The sequence below is a fragment of the Oreochromis aureus genome, linkage group 11 (assembly GCF_013358895.1).
Source record: "Oreochromis aureus strain Israel breed Guangdong linkage group 11, ZZ_aureus, whole genome shotgun sequence".
NCBI lineage: Eukaryota > Metazoa > Chordata > Actinopteri > Cichliformes > Cichlidae > Oreochromis > Oreochromis aureus.
The window spans coordinates 29,526,566-29,551,247 of record NC_052952.1 but is presented as its reverse complement, the minus strand read 5'-3'; the positions used below and the strand labels follow the sequence as shown (position 1 = coordinate 29,551,247).

The following is a 24,682-nucleotide window of genomic DNA, read 5'->3' as shown; positions in this document are numbered from 1 at the left end:
CAATGAGGTAAAACCATCAACTCTGCTAAATCCTTTTATGTCATAATAAACTGGTTAATTGTTGAGATCATAATGACAAAAACAGTTAAAATCTATTGTTATAATTCCTGCAGCCATTGACGTCTCTTTTGGTGGGACCAATAAAGATGTGCAGTTTAACAATGTAAATCAATATATCAGTCAAGAAGCTACGAAAAAGATAAATGATTAGTAAACCAAGTAATTGTTTGCCACTTAATAAATCAATAAATCCAGTTTGGCACTCTAGTATTTAAGAGTTCTACTTTTATTCAAAACTGCCTTTAAAATGAGTTCCAACTCAAACGCATTAGATTAGCAAAAATTTAAAAAATGTAATTAATTAAATGAAGCTGGAGGAGTTCTGTACAGAATCCAGAGGGATATGATCACTGTTCCAGTTTGTTGTGGCTGAGCTCAAAGGGAAAGCTTTTCATTTACTGATCAGTCTGCCTTCCTTCCTTTTCTCACATGCGGCCACGTTGATCACAGATACAGAAGTTGCAGAAATGAGCTTGCTCCGATAGGGCCCTGAGCTTACCCTTAAGGCGCATCCACACAGGAAGTAATTCGTTCGTCGTGCATTGCTTTGTTGCTGACAGCTGGCTTTTAGCAGACATTCCAGGCTCCAGTCGCCTAGGCAACCTTTTAATATATTTAAAACCTTGCTATGTGTCAATCAATGGTGTCCTGCACTCTCACTGACAGTCGCTTCAATCTCTTGCCTCCAGGTCATAAAAACTTTAACTCAGGACCTGCACACTTTGCGTCGCCAGCAATTGCTTGAAATCCCAAATTGACTTTCCATGGTCTCTGCTAGCTGCGAAATTAAAGTCATCACTTCCTCTGTGGACATCTTCAGAGATAAGCCATGGAGCTTCTCTGCATCAGAAGGATCTATTTGAGGTAGTTTGGGCACTACCAAAGTAGTGTCAATGTCCAGTCTACAGCCAATTCCATGAATTTCACCAACCGCAACACCATAAATTCACTGGCTCTGGTGTCAGAATTGGCATTGTCAGTGGTTTTGGTAAGGGCGTGTGAAAAAAAATTCAGCAATGACTCAACGATGTAGCCCACAGATTGTATCTGCCAATATTTTCCAAGTAAATTATCCCATCTTTTGCTTTACTCTTCTGAAAATGCACCAGAGCAGGAGTGACTGTACACCAGCACTGTCAACATGTCAGGGGAAAGTAGGGAGAAGCGGCCACCCACTGAGGTCTTTCAGGCATATCCATGGTTGGATAAGCTTATAACATTTTCAAAGAAATAAATCTAAACTTTACACAGAATGTGAGCTACTTAAAAATAGCACAAGACTGCACTGGAACACCTTTAGGGACTGCTGTATGTCACAGTGCCGACCAGTATTGTATTTGTCTTTATCTAATCTAGCCCTTGCTCACTCAATCTGGGGAAATTTGGTATCTCCTAGCCCCTGGAGCTGTCGCAGCTATAGGTTAGAAGTCAAGAGCAGCAAGACAAGCCCCAACAGACGCAGCAACCTGTTCCCTTCAACTGTCTGCCTCACTCAGCTGGCTCCACAAAGGCTGCGACCTCCCCACCCCATAAAAGCCTCTCTTTGCAGCTCCAAGCGCATCGCTTTTCCAGGATGTCACTGTCCAACACAGGAACAGTTTTAGGGACAGATTATTAACATCAAACTCCCCTTTGAATCTGTCTTTAATATAACACAAAGCACTAAATTAAGCAGCGCTCTGATTTCTGTTTATTTTATGAAGTAATCAATGAAGTACCATTGCCTTCGTAAGGGAAATCAATCCCTGTTGACTAACAACATGCCTTCCTGTGTACAGTATACATTTTAATATGTAAAGTGTAGTAGTAAGCTTTTTCCATGTCCCTGCCAAGCGATTTAAAGTAAAATTACAGCTGGCTCAGTTATTCTAATTAATGACCTGTGCGTGAAACTTTATCATATTTTAATCTATCAAGTAAATTAAAGCCATAAATCACTCAACACCTGTGACTCCCACGCCAGCATGACATAGTGCATTGTGCAGGACAGCAGACATTTAGCTTACGCCCTGAAGAAAAAAAAAGAAAAACCAACAACAAGAGCAGACGTCTGGAATCAAACGATCACCTATGTTAATTTCAAAGAGCTGTTGAGATCGAGAGGTCTGGAGGAGGAAAATTATCTCCTAAATGGTCATTCTACGTAACAAGAGACCTTTATTACCACAGATTTCAAAGCTCACTTGCTCTGACCTCCTGTAATCTATACAATTGGTTGTTAGTGATGTTGGTGACTTGGGAATTTGAGCTTATTATATGTCTGTACTTACTGTAAATTGTTATTTGGAAGACCATCAGCTGAGTGAATAGAAGAAGAAAAAAATCAGAGCACATGGAGGCGTGGGGTGTGGGGTGGGCTGGTTCTTCTGTGACTCTCTCAGCCTGTGGATAATCTCACAACTTCATACACCGCTTTGCACTGCAGCTGCTAATGGCAGTCTTTGTTCTGCTTTGAGCTCAGCTTCAGTGAGCACATAAACCAGCCCCCACCTGCTGCAGGTTCTGGTTAGAGGAGCCCTCCAGATCTCCAGAGCAGAGCTGCAGTCCATGCTTTGGACTTAGGAGTTGGTGTAACCACAAACAAGATCCTCTTTGGAGAAACAAGTAAAGCATGCCTGTGGTAAACACTAGATGTTGTCATATAATTACCTGTAATTGTACTACTGAAATGTTTGAAGTGTTACAAAGCCTTTTGCCAAACACAGAGAGGATTATTTCATGCCACCTGGACTGACAATAAGCTAAAATTGGCTGATATAGTGGCCTGGCCCTCCATACCAATAGCAGGAGGAATATTGAAAAATGAACCAATCTGAGTAAACAATGTCTTCTTACATCAGGACAAGCAGAGATATAGTAATGCGAAAATAAAATGGTGATAAGTGTTTCAGGAGCATTAAAATCAGCTTAGATCTCAAAGGTTAACTGCTCCTAGAAACTACTAAAACAGTTTCTTCAGCTGTGGTTTGACGGTTCATTTGCTACTGATTGGTTAGGGGAAAACGAAACAAAATAAGCCCCCATGCACAAAGAATCTATCAACACGCAACTACTGCCAAACAGAAAGAATAAAGGAAAACAGAAAGCAGTTCAAGATGAACATTAAATGTGATTTAATTTCCCATATTTTTTTTAAATGATACATGCAGCTATTCTATCAAGCACAAAGATGAAAGAGTGGAAGTTAGCTGACATAGTCAAAATTACTTCTCGACATGAAAGATCAGTGTCAGAACCAACAGCTGAAACCACAGCACTATCAAAGTTTCCACAATGTCAAACTGAAACACAGTCTGCTTAGCTCTAGGACCACGCTGTCAGGTCATGAGTCACACCTCTGAAAGTTGCAACCACATTCTTCTTGCTGTCTAACAACTAAAAGTTTAGATAGACCTAAATATTGAAAATTACTTTCCTAACATTTAAGCTTGAAGTTTTTTGATCATGACTGATTCTTTTGGATTTTTTGTACAGTAAGATCTTAGTGATATTTAAAGTTTGGGGGTTTAGTTCAGTTGCAAAAAAAAAAAGACATCTGTCATGTAAGGAATCAAACTTACTGCTCATAAAAAGACAAAATAGAGACATTGTTTCAAAGATGCTTTCTGATTCTGATTTTTTTTTTTTTTTAAACTGAGCAATTGAGTCAGAGTGCAATGAACAGAAAAGAGGCAAAGTAAGACGAGACCATCATGGCACACAATGTAAGCACGAGGCGCTGTGTTGTGCACTAACAAATCCCCAGAGGGGACAAGGCGTTTGATGTGCAATGGGGCGGTGAGTGCCACACAGAGCCAGCCCTCCCCCCAACCTCCACAAGCTCCCTGACATTGACTAACAGACATGCACACAAGCGCACAGACACATACACACACTTCTCCTCAGAAACAGCTGACGTTTTAACAGGCTTACAACAGCTGACAGGCTACAGGTGGGGCAGAGGGGACCCTTCATAAGTCCTCTAACCCACCCCTCCTCCTTTTAGTACCCGGCTCATAATTCCCCCTTTGCAATCCACACACACAGAGACACACACACCTGTTGTGACTCCAGAGGAATTGTCCTCTGTGAAAACCCTTACTTCATACTGTATCACCCACCTAGTCTCACAGACACACACTCTGTCTCCCCCTCAGTACATTAAAAACAGGGCTTTATGACCCTTCAGCATGTGTTTGAGTGGTTCGAGTGTGTGTTTGCTCTGTCCGACTGTAACAACAGATGCTACCAGAGAAGAGAACTACGGGCTAAAAGCACTAAGCTCTTTTGCCTTGCTTCAGTGAAGCTGGTGCTGGCATTACAGCGAGGAGAAAACCATGCTGTCATGTTAATCCATAATCATTTTAACCCACAATAACCCTGGTTTTCACTTCAATCACTACTGTGTAAAAACAGTTTGACTGTATGTGGATCTTATAATCCTAAGGTCACATTAAAGTCGAGGAACAAACTGAGCGTCAACTTCAACTCTGTTTATTATCACAGAGTATTAATATTCTTTAGATTGTTGAGAGAGAAACTTTTCGGGCATTTAGATTCTGTAGCCACACAATGCAATTCTTCCTTTGATGGAGACAGAAAAGCTCCGTCACACAAGCCTTATTCAGGAATTTGGAGATACCACCCCTCTTGAACATTCTCCAAACGCTTTTGTCAGACATAGTTCTCTCCAAAGTGAATTGTGGTGAAGCGCAGCTGAGATATTTAGGACGAGTATCTGTTTGTAAAAAGGAGCAAAGCTGGAAAGAAGAGAGGGGATTTGAAAGCGCAGCACTTCTTTGGATTGGATGAGAAACCATGGGGTGAAAGAGAAAAAGAAAAAAAAAACACATATCTGGATTATGTATTCTTGCTGGGTGTGCAAAACAGAGCAGAAAAGAAGTTTCTATAACTTCTAGTGCAGAGTTTTTCTTCTCTTTTCATCCACAAGGTCCCACTACAACAGGGAGTTATTTACCAACATTCAGTCATATTTGATTGTATAACTTAATAGGAGAAGAACACATAAGATGGATTACGAGGTAGCTGGTAGACTTTTCTCAGGCTTCAATAAGGAACTTTAAGAGAAAATTAACAAGTGATCGAACTGATAAAGAGCTGCTCAATTCAGACATTAATAATATCATTATATTATCAGCTATACCCCCTAGCCGGCTAACGTGGGTTACTGCCAGTGGCTAACGTTAGCGTATATGCTGGCCAGGTTAACATTTATGATGACTGTTTAATCTATGTTATTGAAATGAGAGCTTTACTGACCTACCAAGTCGCTTTCATAAAGGAAGCGACTTGCAATGACTGAGGGGTGGGGGGAGTACTATGTCTTTTTTTGTAGCCACTCATGATTTTTATGTGTACCAATCATGTCTGCTCCATGTCACTCTGCATTTCTATTGAATATATAGCAAATGGTGTGATGCACAAGTGTTCCCCAGGCAGCCCACTTCTGCTGTGCTTTGCTGAACACAGCAGGATGCCGCTATTACACAGTGCATAGAAAAGAATTGGTTGCAGAGTACAACACAGCACGTGCATCCTATGTGAAAGGCCCTCAGTCTTTAAGGTGCTTTGCCAAGATTACTGCCCTACTGTTCATGTGTTCAGCTGCTAGTGAGAGCAAGGGTTATGGGCCTTTTTGCAGCAGTGTTTTATGAAGTTCTGTGTCAGCAGGAGGAGGCAAAGGTGTCACTCCTGGTATTTAAACTGTGGCAACTGAGAATCTAATCTGACAAATTTTAATATAACTTAGAGTATCAACTTTTCTGACAAACATACTCAGTACACATATGAACTACAGTACAATACAATAATATTTTTGAGCTGTATCTGTTGTATGTGAATTATGACAGTTGCAAGCGCAGAGAAAAGTAGCTGGATATGATGGATGGATGGATGGATGGATGGATGGATGGATGGATGGATGATCAAAATCTGTTACTTTGACATCAGACACTAGAATTCCAGTTTTGCATCTTCTGTCATTAACTACAGTCTGGCCATAACAACTAACCAGTGGATAAACTAATTAGAACCTTAACTATTGCAGTGGTTATTCAGTTAGTCACACATCTGGTTATCCAGTTTAGAGGAGGTTAAAGGCAGTTGTGAAATCACTAATAAATGTAGTTAAAGTATTCTGGAAAGATCACAGACAGACATGGTTTCTGTTTCCACAAAACAAGTAAAGAAACATGGTGATGCTGATGAGTGCACTGCAAAAGCATTTGAACATATTCTTATCTAGTCTTCCCTCTGCTCTTGTTTTTCGCTTGCACTCTCGCCGCCTTTCTTTTATTTCTTAAGAGAGCAGGAGGACTCTTTCTCTCTGAGCCTGGTGGTGTTCCAGCTGTAATGTGATAACCAGTTCAATAACATAAACAACTGCCAGAATCCTCCAGAGGAAGGATGCAGAGAGAGCGGGAGTGTGTGTTTGTGAGTGTGCGTGTGAGTCAGTGGGTGGATGTCTGTGTGTTTGGCTTTACATGGGAGCGCGTGTGGGCTGGAGAGCAGGAGAGGCCTGGGCGAGAGGTGAGGACGAGTCAGCCATTGAACACCATCAAATAAAACGTTATCTAATGCCTGCACTGACACGGCCCGCCAGAAAACAAGTACACTCTCTATCGACTGAAAACACGGCTGTGCTTTTGCCCGCGAAAACACTCCTCGCTGACGCCGTGAGCTGGGTTTGTACATCAGACAAGAGAAATGGATTTCAGCTGCACTTAGAAAAGCCATCGGGGTATCTGAAGCCTTTGTAAGAACAAATTTAGTGACTTTTAAGACCTTTCTAATATCTCCAAAAACAAGAAAAATACTATTTTCTTACAAAAAGATCCAAGCAAAAGAGCAGCATCAAAACTGTTCCTTTGTGCAAAAGTGTTATTACAGAATGGCTGGCATCAGCACCTCTTGAACTTTATTTAAAATTAATTATCATAAACAGTATATTATACATCAATTCCCCACAGTGTATTTAAGCCCAATGATTACAAAAAGTGTGCAACTAAAGCATAAATAGCTTAATTACCCATTATCTCTTCACCAAATCTCACCATCTTCATCATCACATGGAAAAATCTTATTCACTTCCTGCAGTTTTAGCCAGTCTCCTACAGTGAACTTCAGAGGTGGGATGAAAGTACTAATCATTGTGTCCTTTAACTGGAAATCCCCCCCCCCAAAAGTCCTTTAAACTGTAATTTTGCTAATTTCAGACTTGACATTGGAAATGTTTTCTAAAAGTTTAACATTAATACCAAATTAAAACCAGATTTATATGAATAAGTCTGACTTATTTTGTTTAATTTGACATTTTAACAAAAGCTAGCTTTGTTTTAGCCAATTTGATTTGTATTTTATGTTTTAATAAGGTTAAAAAACACTAGCAAGTCCAAGGATATGAATTTCACATCTATAGAGACCCACTGATAAAGTTACCCAAATACTTTCAGAAAATGTATGGCAGGTAACTGAATTATCCAATTATCAACCCTATGTCTGTAGCTACAACATTACTGGCTAGTAGTTCCCCATATATGATTGATCAGAAGTGACTTGGTTTGTCTTCAAGTGTGTAGCTAATGGATTTTCTCATGATCATGATCTCATGAGACCTCCGCTGCCTCACAAGGTAAATTCTGCTCCATTACACTTCCCCTTAGTAAAACAGTATAAAATCTTAAACGTCATAAAAGATGAAGCAGCACAGTTTCAATAAGACGATATATTTTGAACCTCATGCTCTCAATCACTGACAGATACCAGTGTTTGTGCATAAACACACACAGACCCATACACACACACACACGCCTGAAGCCATAGCGACATCACATGCAAATACACAAGCAGAAGGAAGTGTGCAACTTTGGAAGAGTGGAAAGGGGATTTTTCAAGCTCCTCCTTCCTCTACTTCTACTTCTTCTCTCTCTGGAAATATTCCCAACTGGGGTAAGGCTGTTCTACAGAAAAAGAAGAGGAACAAGGATGAATAAACAACCCCCTCCCTCCCTCCATACATATTCTTTCTCCACATTAGCTTATGGCTATCTTAATGAGTCTTGTGCAGATGGTCCCATAACACTGCCACAGCTGTGTGACTGTAAAACGATGCCACGCCCCAGCAAGGAGGAGGCTGTTATGCATTCATATATTCAAATGAGGCCGTAACCTCTCGTTGTGCTTTACTGGAAGTGGATGAGAGGTGTGGGAGGTGTCTGATTAAGAGTGGGGAGAATGGGGCGATGAAATAGAGGCAAGATGATAATGATGAAAAGCAAGAAAATGGCAAGATTTCAGATGAAAGACAGACAGAGTAAAGAAGAAAGACGATAGGGAAAGACCGAGAGAGCACGAAAGAGAATGGGAAAAAGAAAGAAGGAGAGAGGTTTAGTGAGAGGCGAGGAGAGTGTGAGAAGCCTGGGTGTAGCGTTTCAGCTCCTGGCTCTTGCTGCTTGCTATTTCAGCTGTGCTGGAGTGCTGGCCAGCAGCCCCTGCTCTCACGCCATCGTAACCCCGTCAGTATGGTGGCACAGCAACTCGGTTGCATTCACAACTGACAACTGAGAGTCTCCCAATTTCTACTTCCCCCCTCTTACAAAGATCACATTTTTCCCTCCTTGGTGTGACTTGCAAAAAAAAAAAAAAAATGCTGACTGAAGTCACAGTTTCCTTCCAATTCCAATTGAGACCACACAGATCTGTGCCACCAACTCAGATCCCCATGTGTTGTAGCCTTCACCGACTCCGATTACAATCCTCAAAAAGGACCATAGAGACCAAGTTAATCTCACGTCATTTATCAGTGATGATACCAAGACCTTTTGGTACCATGACAGCTAAACTGAGCCACCGACAGTAAAGACAAAACAAAGCAGGAATGAAAACCAAAAACTTAATCAGTTTGTAATCATGGAGTTGCCTAAAGGTAGAAACTAAAGGAATGTGGGGAAGCCCAAACAAAATATTACCCAATGTCCTCTTCACAGCCTGGTACAATAAAGTTGTCTGGTCTTTTTTCTCTCTTCGGAACAGCCTTATGGGGTGCTTAAACTTAGGACATACCAGCACAGGCAGCTATAGCCCAGAGCTTTCTGCTAGGCTTCTCATCCTCTAATTTGGGTTATTGAACTCAACCTCTAAACAGTCTTTGTGATATTGCTGCCTTTTGGAGCATTTTAATGGAATTATCTTATAAATAATGTAGTCTGTTGTCTGGAACATCCTGTCCAAGAGATTTGTGCTCCAGTGTTGTATGTTATTAGTCTGTTGCACCTATAAAGTTTATGAAAATCAAGCTTACAAGGTTGAAGCCAAGATAGTGGGTTTAAAATTTAGAGTATGGAAATCACTGGGTATCATCAAGGTGGTTATGTCACTTCAAGTTTATCGTTCATACAGTGAACTCACGCATGATCGCCCCCACCCACCCACCACCACCACCAAATGCAAAATAGTTAAGGGTTAAAAATGTATAGTAAATTCAACTATTCAGACAGCACCATGAAAGCCACAAGTTACTTTATTTCTTTCTCTCTTTTTTTACCCATTTCAACTGCTTCGTTCTGTAAGGCAAAGAGTTTGAAAAATCTGGCATTCACTTTAACAAAACAGTTCCTGGCAAAAGCAACTTAAGGTATGAGTTAACGTTCAAGTTTTGAGTCAGCAAAAGATTTCTGATTATGAAACATTTCTGTTTCTGGAGGCAGAATGATCCGTGTTTCTGAATACTGAATGATGCATCTGAGGTAGTACACTTTCCTAAAACAGATGCATGACATTTGAAACAAAAATCTCTTCTCTTATACATCTTTTTTTTTCCTCTTGTAGCTTCCTCCGGTCTTGTAGGTGTGCTCCTTGATCCATGTCCCAACTTCATCTTTTTTTTCTGCTTGCTTCTTCCTTTTTAATCTTTTTGCGAGGGATTGTTCTCAGAGTTCTCTGGCAACAATACCAGATAGACCTCCAGTGAACCATCAGTGTGCACAAAGGAGACTGCAGCTTGAGTCATTCAACAGAGAAGCCTTAATCTAAGCTAAATATAATGCTGTGGATTGCTGGCCATTGTTGATTCTGATTCTCAGTAATCCTCCTGGTATCTGCTGCTCTTACTGGATTTCCGGCAAAGTCAGGAACCTTCAATTCCAGCTGTGTTATAAAATGCTGATTTTGTGATGCTAGGAAAGCAAGGTCCATCACTATGAGACAGAAATCCAAACTAGGACACTTGTTTTTTTTATTTCCTTTAAACATCAGTAGGACACTGGAGTGAGTTCTGAATTAAAGTCAGAAGCAAGACAATACAGATCAAGTTGACCTTATTCAATAAAGTTTCACTCATTAGAAGTATTCCAGTTTACGGATTTAAATCAAATGTTCATTGATATTACAGGTTTAAATATGTTGAGTCCAAGTAATCAAATTTTTTGATCTTATAAACACAAAAATGTTATTTAGATTAAATAAGCAACAGTGCAGGCAGCTTATTTGATTATTTCTGCTTTTACTGAGTGCTGTTCGTTTAGTTTATCATTTCTCTTCTTTTCACTTTCTTTTTTTCTCCGTTTAAGAACTCCAAGCTTACTAAGTGCATAGGAGAATTTTTAAATAAAAAGGCTGTAATGCTTAAGGTTGTCAGAAGCTGAACTAAATGGATTCAAACTGAATGTAAGTGGATTTTGATAGTACGGCCTTGTCAAGGTCAAACCAAGATTGGTTTTCTGCAGTGCAACCCTGAGAGTGCTGCGAGGGCCCATCAAGCCCCTGTTACTAAAGGTTAATCCTGCAAATTGTGTTGGGTTTAAGTTGCATTAAACCTACAGAGAAGCAACGGGCTGTGTCTTGATCCAGGGCCAGTGGCCTTTGATCCCACTGCACATGCTGTACGATATCCATTTGGCTAGTTTTGCATTAGATTATCTCTTTGGTAACAAGTGTATTAAAAGAAGGAAAACACAACTTAATCTGGATAAAGTGCTATAGTGAAGCACACTGCACAAGGCAACAGAGCGAGATCACAAAACACCACAGACTCCAGGAGATAGAATGTAATGAGAGGGGCAGAGAGCTGCAGACTCCAAAATCCCTGATCAAAATAAATGTTACGTGCATTCAGTGTTTTTATTTTCTCATCTGCTTCTACCTCGTAGTCAAAACGAGGTCAGCCCAGATTTCCATTTTGGCTCCAAAGCTGGTTTTCCAGCAATTTCTTCAGAGGCAGACCAAATATATTTAGCACCCTGAACAAGATATTTTTAGCCAAAAAGAAAAAAAGAAAAAGCCAACAACTGAGGGATTTACCATTCTTTTTTTTTTTTTTTTTCCCCATTTCTGTGCAACTTTTACGTACCAGACCCTCACATAATAATTGCATCTCACAGAACGAGCAAACACGGTGTACATGGATGGTGGAAATTATTGCACATTTTCATCATCGCTGAAACCAAACTATTATATTTTTTTTCAGTGCTATTAAGTAGTTCAGCATTCAGCATCTAGCTCAAGGGCACTGGCAGAACACTCAGACTCCTGTGACCTTTCAGATTACCAGAAGGTCTCTTTAAAGTCCAGGCCACCCTCCTGCTCTACTTCCCCAGAATCTGTCATCTGAGGACAAGGAAGAGAAATTCTCTGCTGCTGTTGATCAGGGAGATGAATGGAAAGTCTGTGGTAAACCACAGAGGGCTGATTATAATTTAGGTCAGGATGACAGTCAACAGAGAGAGCAAATTTTGTCAAACGGGAATTTGGGATCCAACTTTCTCTATAAGATCAGAGTCCCTGAGTGGCACTTAAAGGTGAGACCAGCAGTCACCTTCCATATAGAAAGGCACAACATATCGAGTTGTTTTCACAGCAACAAAACTTCCAAATATTCTGCATCATATTTTCCTGATCAGTATAGAGCAGAGGTGTATCTCACAGGTTCCTCTTCAGTGGGCAAAGTGTAATGGCCATATTGATTAAATGGCCCCGGGAACTAAATATCCCCAGAACCTTATTCACAAACCAATTCAGGAACCAACATGAGAGCATTAGCTCAACTGAAAACACTGATTGGTTGGCAAATTGGATCAATAATGGATTAAATGAACTCCCTTTCATACTATAATGACACTAACTTCTCATTATGCCACCTTTGCTTGTTCACAGCGAATGGAACAAATGACACTGAGGCTCCAGTGTGTGTTTTCAGATAACATGCTGATGTACCCGAATCAGAGGTGTGACGTGAAACAGAACAGAGCTGTGGTGTCTAGTGTAGAGTGCTCCACAATCCTGGATCTCCCTTTCACACAGACATTGATTCAGTCTCTGGGACTTGACTCTGGTGCCAGCTTAAAGGTGCAATAACAATATCCGCTTATTCCGTCTCTTTACCTTTCACATAAAAAAAACACATACAGAATATAAGCACAACAGTCCCGCACTGAACACACTGTATGAAAGAGGTCAGTGTCAACATGAATATTACCTTCCACTTGCCATTAATCCCAATTCAGTGCATGAAAGTTTTGGTATCAACTGCAAAGAAGTATCAAAATAGTCTTGTATCCAAAGCTACCATTGCATACCTGATGGTGTGATTTTAGAATGGATCCTAAATTAGAGTTTTGCCAGTTTTAATCTATTTGATGAAGGCAAAGTTACTTTTACTTCAAAAGCAATTAGAAAATTGTTTTTGTAGAGAAACAGGCATTAAGTTAAAAAAAAAAAAAAGTATGTTGCCTTTATGCATCCTAGATAAAAGGTTAGTTTCGGTATCTGTAACAGCAGTAGCATTGATTTTTTTTTTTCCTATCCGCCTGCATGTAGGTGAGTCTGTAGACATGTCATTGCAGTTTGGAGCTTCTGTTTCATATGTTACCGACAGTGAGAGCTCCAAAAGCCCAGAAAGTCCATTCTAATAGTTCCAGTCATTGATATACAATTTTCTGATGGTCACTTGCACTTTTCTATTTCCTGTGAAGAATTTTTTAAAAGCTTAAAGTTTGATTCTTGATCCAGTTGGGCAATCAGAATCAGAACATAAAATATGACCTTTCTGCCCACAGCACAATAGATAGAGGGTTACTAATGCATTTAAACTTAGGTCGACCAGCTCTTGGATATACTGAGATGTCTGGTTTTCATAACTGAAAATTTGTTCATTTTTGGAAAGTAAAAAAGATACATCGAGTTTCCATCTGGAAGAAACTTCATTTATATCTGATTGACTGACTGCAGTTTTGCATTCAAAACTATAACTTAAAACTTTAATTCTAGAGAGAAATGTGGTTGCTGTTTGAACAAGCTGATGTGAAGCAATAAAACATGACTGCTGACATGAAAGAAAAGCACATTTTAGGATTCTTTTAAATCTACAAGTCATCTTAAGAGGTCTGCTTATAAAATAGTTATGTGTTTTGAAGATTGAATCATCTGTTTGTTAAATATGGAATGTTGAATTTAACGGGGCAAAAGTGTTTCAAATGAATTCTTGCAGACATGTTTGACATTTTATTGACCTCTCACATAGTGATACAACAGCTTCTCACTATTCAGTCAAATGAAGACAAGTAGAAAGACAAGTTGCAGTATATTACAGCATTGAAAGCTTAGAATGTTTCTCTAATGACCATCTCAAGTATTTAGGTTTTAAACAGGTTTAATGCTAACTTTATGCAAATGCTAGCTTCATCAAATCAAAAATATACCAAAGGCTGTGTGGGTTTCTTTCTAACATTCATGGACTACTACTCAAATAAACAACCTATAGTATTAACACTCTGAGGAGGAGATGGACAACACTCCTAAGTTAAACATCCCTAGTTACAAACAAATGTGATTTTTTTTTGCAATGTAGCTACTAATTTTCTCAGAAGTACTAGACAATGTTATACTATTTTGGTACTCTATGATGAAAAATTGTCTTCCAAGAAGTAACTTACATTTTGATTTTATATCCATCTTGTCCTGTGCCTTTTAGAGATTATCTGTCAGTCAAGCAGTATGGATGGGAATGGGAATGATGTCTCCTCCTCAATCGACTTTCATAGAGTATCATAAAATCATCAATCAAATCAATTGTTCTTACTGGAATGTTTCTCAGAGGAAAAAGACAGAATAAGTAAATGTTTAAAACTACATAGAAGAAAATATTTGATGACAAAATTACAAGAAATTTCTGAGTAAGGAGTAATATTTAAATAATTTATAATACTCAAAATGATAAAAAAAAAAAAAAAAACAGTTAGCCAATTAATATTATTTGCCATATTTTGTACCTTAGCTCTTAACTTAATGATGTGAAAATCTTAATTGTTATTTTAGTATTTGCATTCTGAAGAGCAGATTAGACATTACTGTCCTGAAACATGCTGAGGATCTCACCCAGACCACAGCCTGTCCAACACAAATACAGCTAAACTAACAAGAAGTCTCCATCGAGCTGTTTGAAGCAGCCTCCATCCCGCACAGCCATAATCAACACTCCACTCCACGACTCAAAAATCACTCCACTCGTTAAGCTACCTCTTCACTGAAACACACACACACACACTCAGTCTTCCTCAGGGTGGGTCCTGATCACCTCCCTGCCCTCCGGACTGACTCCCCCCCGCATCTCCCCAACCCGATCTTCTTCCCTCTTCTCTATGTGCTCATTACCTTAATTGATGTTTAACCCATAGATCAGCAGCTGATGATGGCCCAATTAAGAGCTTGCTGGAGGACAGGGATTAGTCCTGTGTAAGTAAGGGAGTTTGTTGGCCTGCAGTTACAGCTTTTGTGTACCCTGATTTTTCACTTTGGCCTTAAGGGTCAAATGAGAGAGGCCATGTTGGCAAGTACTTACAGGCTACATGAGGAAACAATTACAGTATGTACATTGAGGAATTTTCACCAGTCATGACAGCAAAACTGGTAACATTTTCAGCTAGTGAGTCTGTGTACATTTGTCTTCAGTGCCAAATGTGGCCCTGAAGGGGACCTGGTCCTGCTTTGAGTACTTTTGCAGGTGTTTGTATGTTTGTATGTCTGTACAGAAATTTTGTCAACATGAGTGAATGGCTCCAGGAGTTGGGTGGCCAAGGGGACCCACAACTGTCTGTTTGAGAGCTTCAGTACCATCCAAGATGAATTTAAAAAATAAACAAACAAACAAAAACACTCATGTGTTCAAACCATATGCATCATATACCGGATGGAGTCCAGTGCTGCACAAAGTGACTAGTTTCATTATCAGTGAAAACACTTTTCTCTGTTGCTCCAATTTATAAAAAACAAACAAACAAACCTTGTTTGGACTACAAAATTTATTAATATTATTAACTGAAAAACGTCCAACACAGACTCCACAGACCATATCTTTTTCAATTTAAGAAGCCTATATCATATTAATTTACAGGTTGATGATTTTAATTTGGTGGTCAACTAAAACGCGCCATTGCTGCAGCAGCTTTTTTCACCTTCTGTCTGAAACATTTTGGCTTCTTTAAATCGCTCGTGCATAAAAGCCCAGTCTGTTCTGAACGACATAAAAAAATTGTTTGCATATTCTTATGAGGATAACAACAATCCACACAAAACTGGTAACTAAACCTCATAATTCATGTGCACACATTCAAGCCAGAGCCATAGCCATAAACAAGTCACAACATTACAGGATAGTGTTAATATTTCCTGGATTATTTGTGCCATATTGTCATGGATTACTCACAAACAAGCCATCTGAGGTCAGGTCAGAGACATGAAAATACAGTAACCCAGACACTGATTTCCATATGAGGTGTAAAGTTTCTGACAAGTCTGCCTGTTTTGCAGTTTTTTTTGTTTGTTTGTTTTTTAAACATAGCTTTATGGACATACGAGCAAGGCAAATGTTAACTAGACACACAATAGCTTTTGTGACTTTGCAGACATTTTACACCACAAAAAATTATGTAAAATGCTAAATGGTACATTAAAGATTGTAAAATTTTGATATGACTAATCAATTTGTCTACAAGACATTTCAGGTCTTAAACAGTTTTAGTTCCTGCCCAATAAAATACCTCAACTTTAGAAATATCTCTTTTCCCTGATGTATTCATATGTTTATTTTTCATTGCTTTAACATCGCATAAAACATAAATTACAAAAATCAAAACAATCTGTGACGATTTTGAAACCAAATAATAAATGCATGCTTTTATGGGGTGGTATAGTACTTTTAACAAGGTGAGACAGATGGTGTTCTCACTTCACTGAGATCCTGGAACACTGACATTCCATGCCACGTGTAAACCATGAGGAAATATCCTAAATTCCAAGTAAATGTTTCAAACAGTTTAAGAAATACTAAGGTGGATGCGGTTTTTTTTGTTTTTTTTTAAAAGCACCAAAAGATAATCATATGCTGGACGAATAATCAGATTTCTTCCCTTCTTTTTTTCATCCAAGTGTTCCCAGCTGGTATGAAAACAAAAGCTGGTAAATTACAGCATAGCTCAGAGCCGAGCACGGTCATGCTTTGCCAAAAAAGCATTTCAGATCTCCCTGATATCTTTATCGCCAGTAGTTCTTGTCAGGAGACCTAATACTTCTTGGAAAGTTTGTTTAAATTCAAATTTTGGCATAACTGAACCCATGATCGTAGATACTTACCGTTTGTTCTGATATCTGCTTTTTTATCATTTTAAGAAATACAGCAATGTTCAATTGACAGTTTTCTGTCATTCAGATTCTATGTCAGTTGCACATAAAGGCTATTTTCCAAACCACAACAATAGCAATTTGACAACAACACAAAAAGCCTTATCTCAAGGTCCGCATGTTTTTTTTTCCAGTGCTTTCAGCTACATCCCGTGGTCTTCATTAGTAGACAGGAAATGTTCCGCTTTAATAAAAGCTATTTTGGTATTCCATTCGTCAAGTTAAAATCAATGTTAAATATTTCACAGCATTACTACAGACAGATATACACACAGATTTGAAATTTTGCAGTAGATTGAGATTTAATTTTGATTTACTACCACTAAATTGTATTTCAAGTATCGATGCCTCCAGATTGCCAATAAAAATGTTGGCTGGATTGGTTAAATGGATTTTTGCAATGCTTAGCGCAAGTAATAGCAAACTGTATCCGTGTCATGTAACATTATTCGATAAGTCCTATTTATTTGTTTTGCTTGTAATCCGAGTATGTATAACTAAAAACAAATCAAATCTAAAAATCTAACACACTGAACTCTTCCACTCGGAGTCAGGGGAAAGACAACAAACAGTAGGCACGATGAGCCGCGCGAGGAACGGCAAATCTCGCCTGGTCTGGTTCCTCCACTACACGTGGGGCTTCTCTGGCTGCAAGCACAGAAGGGAGGCCATTTTAAAACCACAGCAGGGGGAGAGTGGATTGTGAGGTGAAGCTTGCTGCTGCTGCTACTTCCCACATTAAAAGGCTGATGGTCTCCTCTTGGTACAAAAACACCTTTGGCTTTAAGTTCCATTAACAGAGAGGGAGTGAGGACATTTTTTTTCCTCTTTCAATGTGCCAGGCTAAAGCATTGCCCTGCAATGATTGAATCATGGCCATAATAGCAGAAGGCAGAGGCCTGCTGTGCAGCTGAGTTCTTCCTGTTCTCCTTGCTCAGCGTGGGAACAGCCGTGGATAAAATCTGCCCTGGAATCAGCACACAAAAGAGGCCATGAAAGCAACAGGACCAGAGCAGGTAGTAATTGCTCCTTTCTGCTGAAATGCTCCATCAGTTTGAAAAGGAGCATGGCTTGTGGTGCAAGGCTTTCAGTTTGACAACGGTGAAGGGGTGACGCTTATCTAACCCAACCTGCAAGGAAGGTTTTTGCGCCATCGTGGGATGAGAGCGTGGGTCAGCTGAGGGCGAACACAGGGAAAACACATACCCAACACAGATGCTTTACTACTATTATACAAGGCTAAGTCTGAGTTGAAAAGGTAAACAGGCAAATCAGTGAGGTGGCAGGTGACTCGCCCTGCACAACATGGTAGCTACAGTAGCACAGCTCGCCTCTATTCAACAACTTTCTTATTTCTTTTCTCTTCAGTTTCCTTGGTGCTGAAATATAAAACAGGGTTTTTAAGTTCCACAGCATGCTGATGTAATTTTCTGCTCTCACTAGCTAATGTGGCCTTGGCTTCAGCAGTGATTAAAGCCCATCAATACCCAGCCCAGCCAACAAACAAATTGATTAATGAAAATTAGACCTCAGACTTTTCCACTATGAAAGTCAGGAAGGTCTTGACTAATGGAGGGCTCTGGAAAATCTGTCAGGGAACAAATGCACTGCTGCTCACTTGTTCCTTAGTTTAATTCAAATCTCTGGTACAGAGTCTAAGCTTTCATTATCCCAATGTAGGTAAGAAGTGTTAGAATTTGGTCGTATTTTATCAAAGCTGCTGCTTCAATTAATGATCAGGTTTAACTAGGACATTAACTAGCAGGCATACTGCCAGTGCCCCATTATCTAAATAGCCACATAAATTTAAGAAAACACACTTGCAACATTAGTACCTCGTGCATTTTTTAGTCATATCACATAACAATTCTTAGTAAATAGAAGATTTTTTTTCTAAGCACTTAAATGATGTTTCATGCCTCCTTCTACAATTTAAGACCAACATGCCTCCTTAAAGTGCTTGGAAAGATTACAAAAAGTTATTACTTCACATCTCCACATGGCATGGTAAATTAGGGCAAGGTAAACAAACATTATACATCTTGCTGGTTAGTACTGATTTCAAATTAGTCAACCTTCTGAGTCCTTCTGGATAAATGGCAGAAAGTGGTGAAAAGTAAATCAGAGTGCTGATGAATGATTAAATACAGAACTCATTCCTTTTAAGAGGCATTTTATTCTTTCTTCATAAAACTGTGACGGCATCGTTAGGTAACATCTCTTGATTTCATTATACTGTGAAGTAGAGCTGGGCGATATAAGATTTTTTCATATCACGATATGTTTTTTTCATTTCAGGCGATAACGATATATATCACGATATAAGCCAAATAACTATATTTGTAAGATTTAAATGTGCCGTTGCTCACAAGTAAAATGTGAAATAATCAGCAGCTTGTTTTGATTTAAATATTTATTTCCCATAATAAGTTCAACAGGGTAGATGTACTTAAAGAACATGAGACTTCAGTTTCAGATAAATAAAGGCAAATATTGCAAACTACACAAAAAGGTAGCCGCTAAAGCATTTAAGTTTCAAAATAGAACAAACAAAACAGAGTACTAAATTGTCGATTCCACTTAGAAACAAAATATTAATTCTAAAAATATTCTAAAAATTAATTCTCTAAATCTTAGTTTGTTTTACAGAAGAACAGACAAAATTGACTAACTTTTGTCAATATCAAATAAACTGAGAACTAAAAGGAAATTCTCAATCTCTCCTTGTTGTATAGCTTAGCTATTACCTCAATTAGCTGCTTGAATCCTTCATTTTCGACCCTGTTTATTGGTAGCATGTCTTTAGCAAGACGGTAGGCTATGGCATTCGATATGTCGCTATGTCTCTTCTTTTTTGTCATATGGTAAGACGCTGGAGAAAGCCGACTCAATTGACTGTTGTTGCTTCGCAGGGATTCTCCTGGTTGTTTTCGATGACGAATTAGCGCTTTTAGTCTACGGAACTTCTCTGGCCCTTCCTTTCAACAATCTCTCCGGCATTGGAACCATCATCTGTGTTCTCTTCGGTAACCTGGTCACCCAAGCTCTCGGTTGATTTTTCTCTAGCGGGCAAACTCATTTTCTCCATTAACTGGCCGGCACGGCGGCTGGCTGCTTCCCAAACAAATACACATGTGCGGCTGGGCACTTGTGCTGTACGTAACAAGTCACGTGACGTGACGCTGCGGCTGTGATTGGTTCGGCTATGCGCTACTTAATTTGGATTGGCTGTTCTTTTGTTTAAGACAGGAAGAGAGAGAGATGAGGTCTATCGCAATAGTTTCATTTTTCTATCGAGAAAAAGTTATTTCACAATACATATCGTTATCGTTCTATCGCCCAGCTCTACTGTGAATTATTCCACTAGTCACACCCCTTTGATGTTAACTAACTGAATGTTAAATAACTTCTAGATTGAGTTGACTGGCCAGTTGATCAGGGGAAAAAAAACAATTAACTCAGCAGAAAGAGGTGAGGTTCAATCGGTTAGGCATTCTTATTGTTTTAACAGGCTGGTCCTGGTGGTAATTACACAGGAATTACATATGACAGGCAGGTCTGTCAACAACCTTTAACGTTGCTTATCATTTTGAAAAAGTAATCCGCCTAGCGTGAGTCACTTATTAAAAAGGTTACTGCTGGCTATTTCAACACATAATCATTACCCTGTAAGCTAGTGTCTTTAGCAGGCGGCTTGCTTCATGTATGCATTTGTTAGAATTAAACTTTAGAGGCCTTTTCTATGTCCAAGAGACAAGAAAGAATATAACACGTAACATCGGTACCACAGTGGTTCAATGCAAAACATATTTATATATTAAAATAACATCCAGTGTTTGTTTTTTAAGATTTTTGCCACTTTATTTTACTTTTTGAGTGTTCTACCTCCTTGATAATTAAAATGAGTAAATATTCAATAATTAAAAGACCAGTAGCTGAAGATGGTCCCTTCTAGAAAATGTGAAGTGCTGCTTTTGAGCCTCGTGTAAGATTCACCAATGTAAAGCTGTTGAGAGCTGGAGCTGTATGGTCAATGTTGAGCACTGCAGAACAAAGCGCTGTGTGGAAGTCCGCAAACATGCCAGCTATCACCAGTTGTTGGATTGACAGCGGCAGGTTGGAGAGTTTTAGCACATCGTCCAACCCCAGCCCTAATATGAACTAATTAGCTGACTAAATTCAAATGAAATTAATGAATAACTCAGTCGGTTCAGTCATTTATCATCAAAACATTTTCTTCTCACAGCTTCTCCAAAGGGAGGATTTGCAGCTTCTCATATTGAAAATTAAATTAACAAATTAAATTAATTTATTATTGGGCCAATTCACAATTTTCAAACATTTAACTAAAAAAAAAAAAAGTTTAATTAAGTACGAAAAAACAATCGGCAGCCTCAGCACTGATGCACTTGCATGCGTTGATACATTTAAGGACACGTCCTACGAAGCCATCAAACTGAATGTTTAAATGCTGTATGCACAAGAAACTACAGGGCTGTGTATTTAAACACGTTCAGCTGTGTCACTGCGCTTCTGATGGACACCGACAATCTCTGTAATGTCTGGAAAATGCGCCAGCTGACTGCCTGTGTTTGCAGTTCAGCAGGAAGCTGCACCAGGAGAGAATGATTGTACTTCCTCAAATTTGCAGAAGCAAAGAGAAGGAGGGGGGCACGCTTCCCCCACTGTGTTTTGACTGTGGCCAACAGAGCACACGATGGGAGCACATGGTAGAGCTCTGGCATGGAAAACCTAAACCAAACCTGGTTTTGTTTGTTTTGTTTTTCCCCATGTTCTCAATCTCAACTCTTAATTTGGATTCAGCACAATTAATTCCATGATAATTCATTTCAACGATAAAAGTCATCTCTGTAAGTTCTAAGGTGTTTTGACTGGGAATGAGAGCTACAGATTTGCCAGCAGTCACAGTTCTCAGGGACACAAAAGCCCATTATGACAATTGAGCCTATACTGCAAGTTATCTGAAGCATAAGCCTCTTTTCACTGAACAAGTCCGGTTACAAAATAAATTTTGCTCAATTCATGGGTTGTATTCCTATATGGCCACACAAGCAGTGGGGAGAGTACTTCAGAAATTTAGAGACCCTGAGACTCTATTGCACACCTAAGAGCAACTATTTTGCCTTCCTTTAAAAGGTGCACCAGAGTGCAGCAGTGGAATAAACTTCTGAAGGAGATGGCGATGTTTTATATAGGACCTCTGATAATGTCAGAATCAGGATTACAGCCAGCAGGGTCACACCTCACAATCTCGAATGGAACAAAAGGATAAGAGAGATAAGGTGATGCATTAGTAAGGGGATAATCGCTGCCTGGACATCTTGATAATGTCAGAAACACAAAAAGCATTTATTTCAATCAGTCCAACTTCAGATTTTGCTCACATATCTTTAAAAAAAGATATGGCTGATGTGAACGTTAGTGTTTTTAGTGCAAAACCTAAGCTGGAGATTGGGGGGAGAACAGCATACAATATAGGTGTTAAGCTAGGGATGCTGCAGTTACACCCAAACCTGTGACCACCTTTACGTCTTAGACTTAAATTATACTAGAGAATTAAACTGGGATACTGGCAGCTTCAAAACAGCGGCAAACTTTCAAACAGCTATCACATTTAAGATGTTAGACCAAAGGAAAGCTGAGGGAGACCAGGAGAAGAAGATCTGATGTTGGCCGATCCAGTTTTCTGGATGAAGTTCTGACTTTGATTTCGCTTGAGAGTTGTAATTTGTTACTTCTTAGAACATAACTTTCATTTCTTAATTCACCGGGCACGACATGTTCATATTAAGATTAAAAAAGCAAAATAAAATCTATTTTCAGTCTTTAGTAGCAAGTAAGCAAATTCTTCTGTGAATATTAACGGTTTTTAAAAAAATATTTCTAGCCTTTTTGATTTGATGCTACTTGAAATGAGCAATTTAGTTGCAATTCTTGATACTTTTGTATATTCATCAGTGGTTTAATGCCCACAGTCAGTTCTGCCCTCCATCTCCATATTACCTGTCTTATCAGGACAAACACTCATCTGTGGTGTAAGCTTCTAAGGCGAACATGCCCTACTGACAAAGACTCACAGAGAACACCTAATCTGTTCTCCTCTGGCTGCTGCGACGCTCACTAGCACCCTTACCTGGACTGGCTCCCTGGAGAGCCACTGACACCTTTTTGGCAATCTGGACTTTACCTGCAGGCATTGTTGAACCGCTCATCTGCCAGTGTTGCGGTGCATTCCTCTGCTGCACTAGATAATGATGTAATAGATAACTGTTCCTCCTGCCTCCTGACATGCCAGACTCCTCTCTAGGGACATATTCTCATTGTCTTGCTGCCCTCTAATCCCAATCACCTGCCTCTCTGAGATGCTGTGCGTGGGAAAAGAAGGCAGACGGGCCCGTTCTGATTTCAAGCAAAACTCAGAGCTGACTTGACAGCAGTTTTATTTGGGTTTATTGATGCCATCATTACGGGCTGCTTCCACGAGTAAAATGGTTTCCGGGTTTGAGGGGGAAATTAGAAGTTTGATGGCACTCTCTCCCGGGAGAGAAGCAATTACGCACGGCAATGAGAGCACAATTGTCGGAAATGGGCTCATGAAAGAGACATAAAATAATTCAACAGCCGCGATAGCTTAAAGGATATGAGGGAAAGCGTCCGATGTGGTTTTTGATAAAGAAACACAATTTCACCAATCACTACAGTTTTCCTAGAGCAAAAACTGCGCTCTTCTCTCTTCATCTGCCCACTATCTCCGCAATGTAAACCTGTCATTTCACACGTAAACGAAATTGATGGCGCAATAAAAGTTGCCAATAAACTAAACATGCGTTCTTTTCTTGGAATGAAACGGGTTTGAAGAAATGAAGAGAAATCACGTCAAAACCCGGCTGACACTTGTCGTAAATCGTTTCTGACAGCTCTTAATGGAGTGTTATTACTGTTGCGCACAACGCTCAAATCCACCAGCTGAAAGATGCTGTTTACTGAAGGTCTGTGGGACTGAAACGTGCGAGCACGCAGTGAGAAGTGAGCTCTGACTGTGGCACTGGCGTTAACTTAGCAAACTACACGAAGAACTGTTTACTTGATACAAACACTGACAGACACTTGGGAGGTTTTACAGCGAGCACCGTGCACATCCTCCTCAGAGTTACCACAACCACGGCTCTGTGGCAGTTTTTCAACTCCGACACAAACGTGCAAACACCACAACAACAAACAACACGGCGACTGGACACGCAGTTGTCAGAACTGCCCAAACACAGGAAGAGACAGGAAAAAAATGAGGCAAACGTGAAATGCGGACACAAGCTGGTAAAGAGTGACTTACCCGGGCAGTGTCCACATCTGTTGGATGAGACGGGAGATTCAAGCGTTACACTTCGTTGCATTCAAGGCGTTCAGGCGGTTTGGACGAAGATGAACTCTCCGCCGAGCGCGGTGGACTACCAATTAAAACAATTCTTCCTACTTGATGTACAATGTAACTATTTAGTTATGGCAAATGGTGCCTAATCTATCCTGAGTGGCATTGCTTTAAGATTGACAGGTGCGCGACCAATGGGGGCCAGCTGTCCGCGATGCCTCGACCAATGAAATTGTCGGTGCGGAGTTACTGGAAGGTGAGCTGAGAAGTAGGAAGGGCTGATGGCGACATCATGTGTTAAGAGTTTATATCCCTCCGCTTGTCTTGTTTTGAGAGCAAAGACACTCTCACTGCTTGTTATTGTGGGCTACATTAACCGGAAAATTGGAGCTTATGCGACTTAAGCATATTTTGATTGTTTTTATATTCTTGCTTTTGTTGCTTTGAATTCCCCCTTTCCCAGATCTCCCACCATCTAGGAGATTTTCGTATAATTTTCGTGGGGAAATAAATAAAAACAAACGTTTTAAATTATCGAGTGCCATCTTTTTCTCTCCCACAGTAGAT

General features: G+C 39.7%; 1 protein-coding gene across 5 annotated transcripts in view; it reads right to left on the bottom strand.

The window, feature by feature from the left end:
• The window catches only part of mef2d (myocyte enhancer factor 2d), a 102,296-nt gene extending 77,936 nt beyond the window's left edge, over positions 1–24,360 (bottom strand). For 2 of the 5 annotated variants that reach the window (XM_039619386.1, XM_039619388.1), the window contains exon 1: positions 24,080–24,360. The gene's annotated coding sequence lies outside the window, so the exon portion shown is untranslated. The remainder of the gene's footprint in view (positions 1–24,079) is intronic. The other 3 variants (XM_039619390.1, XM_039619389.1, XM_039619391.1) reach the window with 3 other exon arrangements.
• Positions 24,361–24,682: the final 322 nt, after the last annotated feature.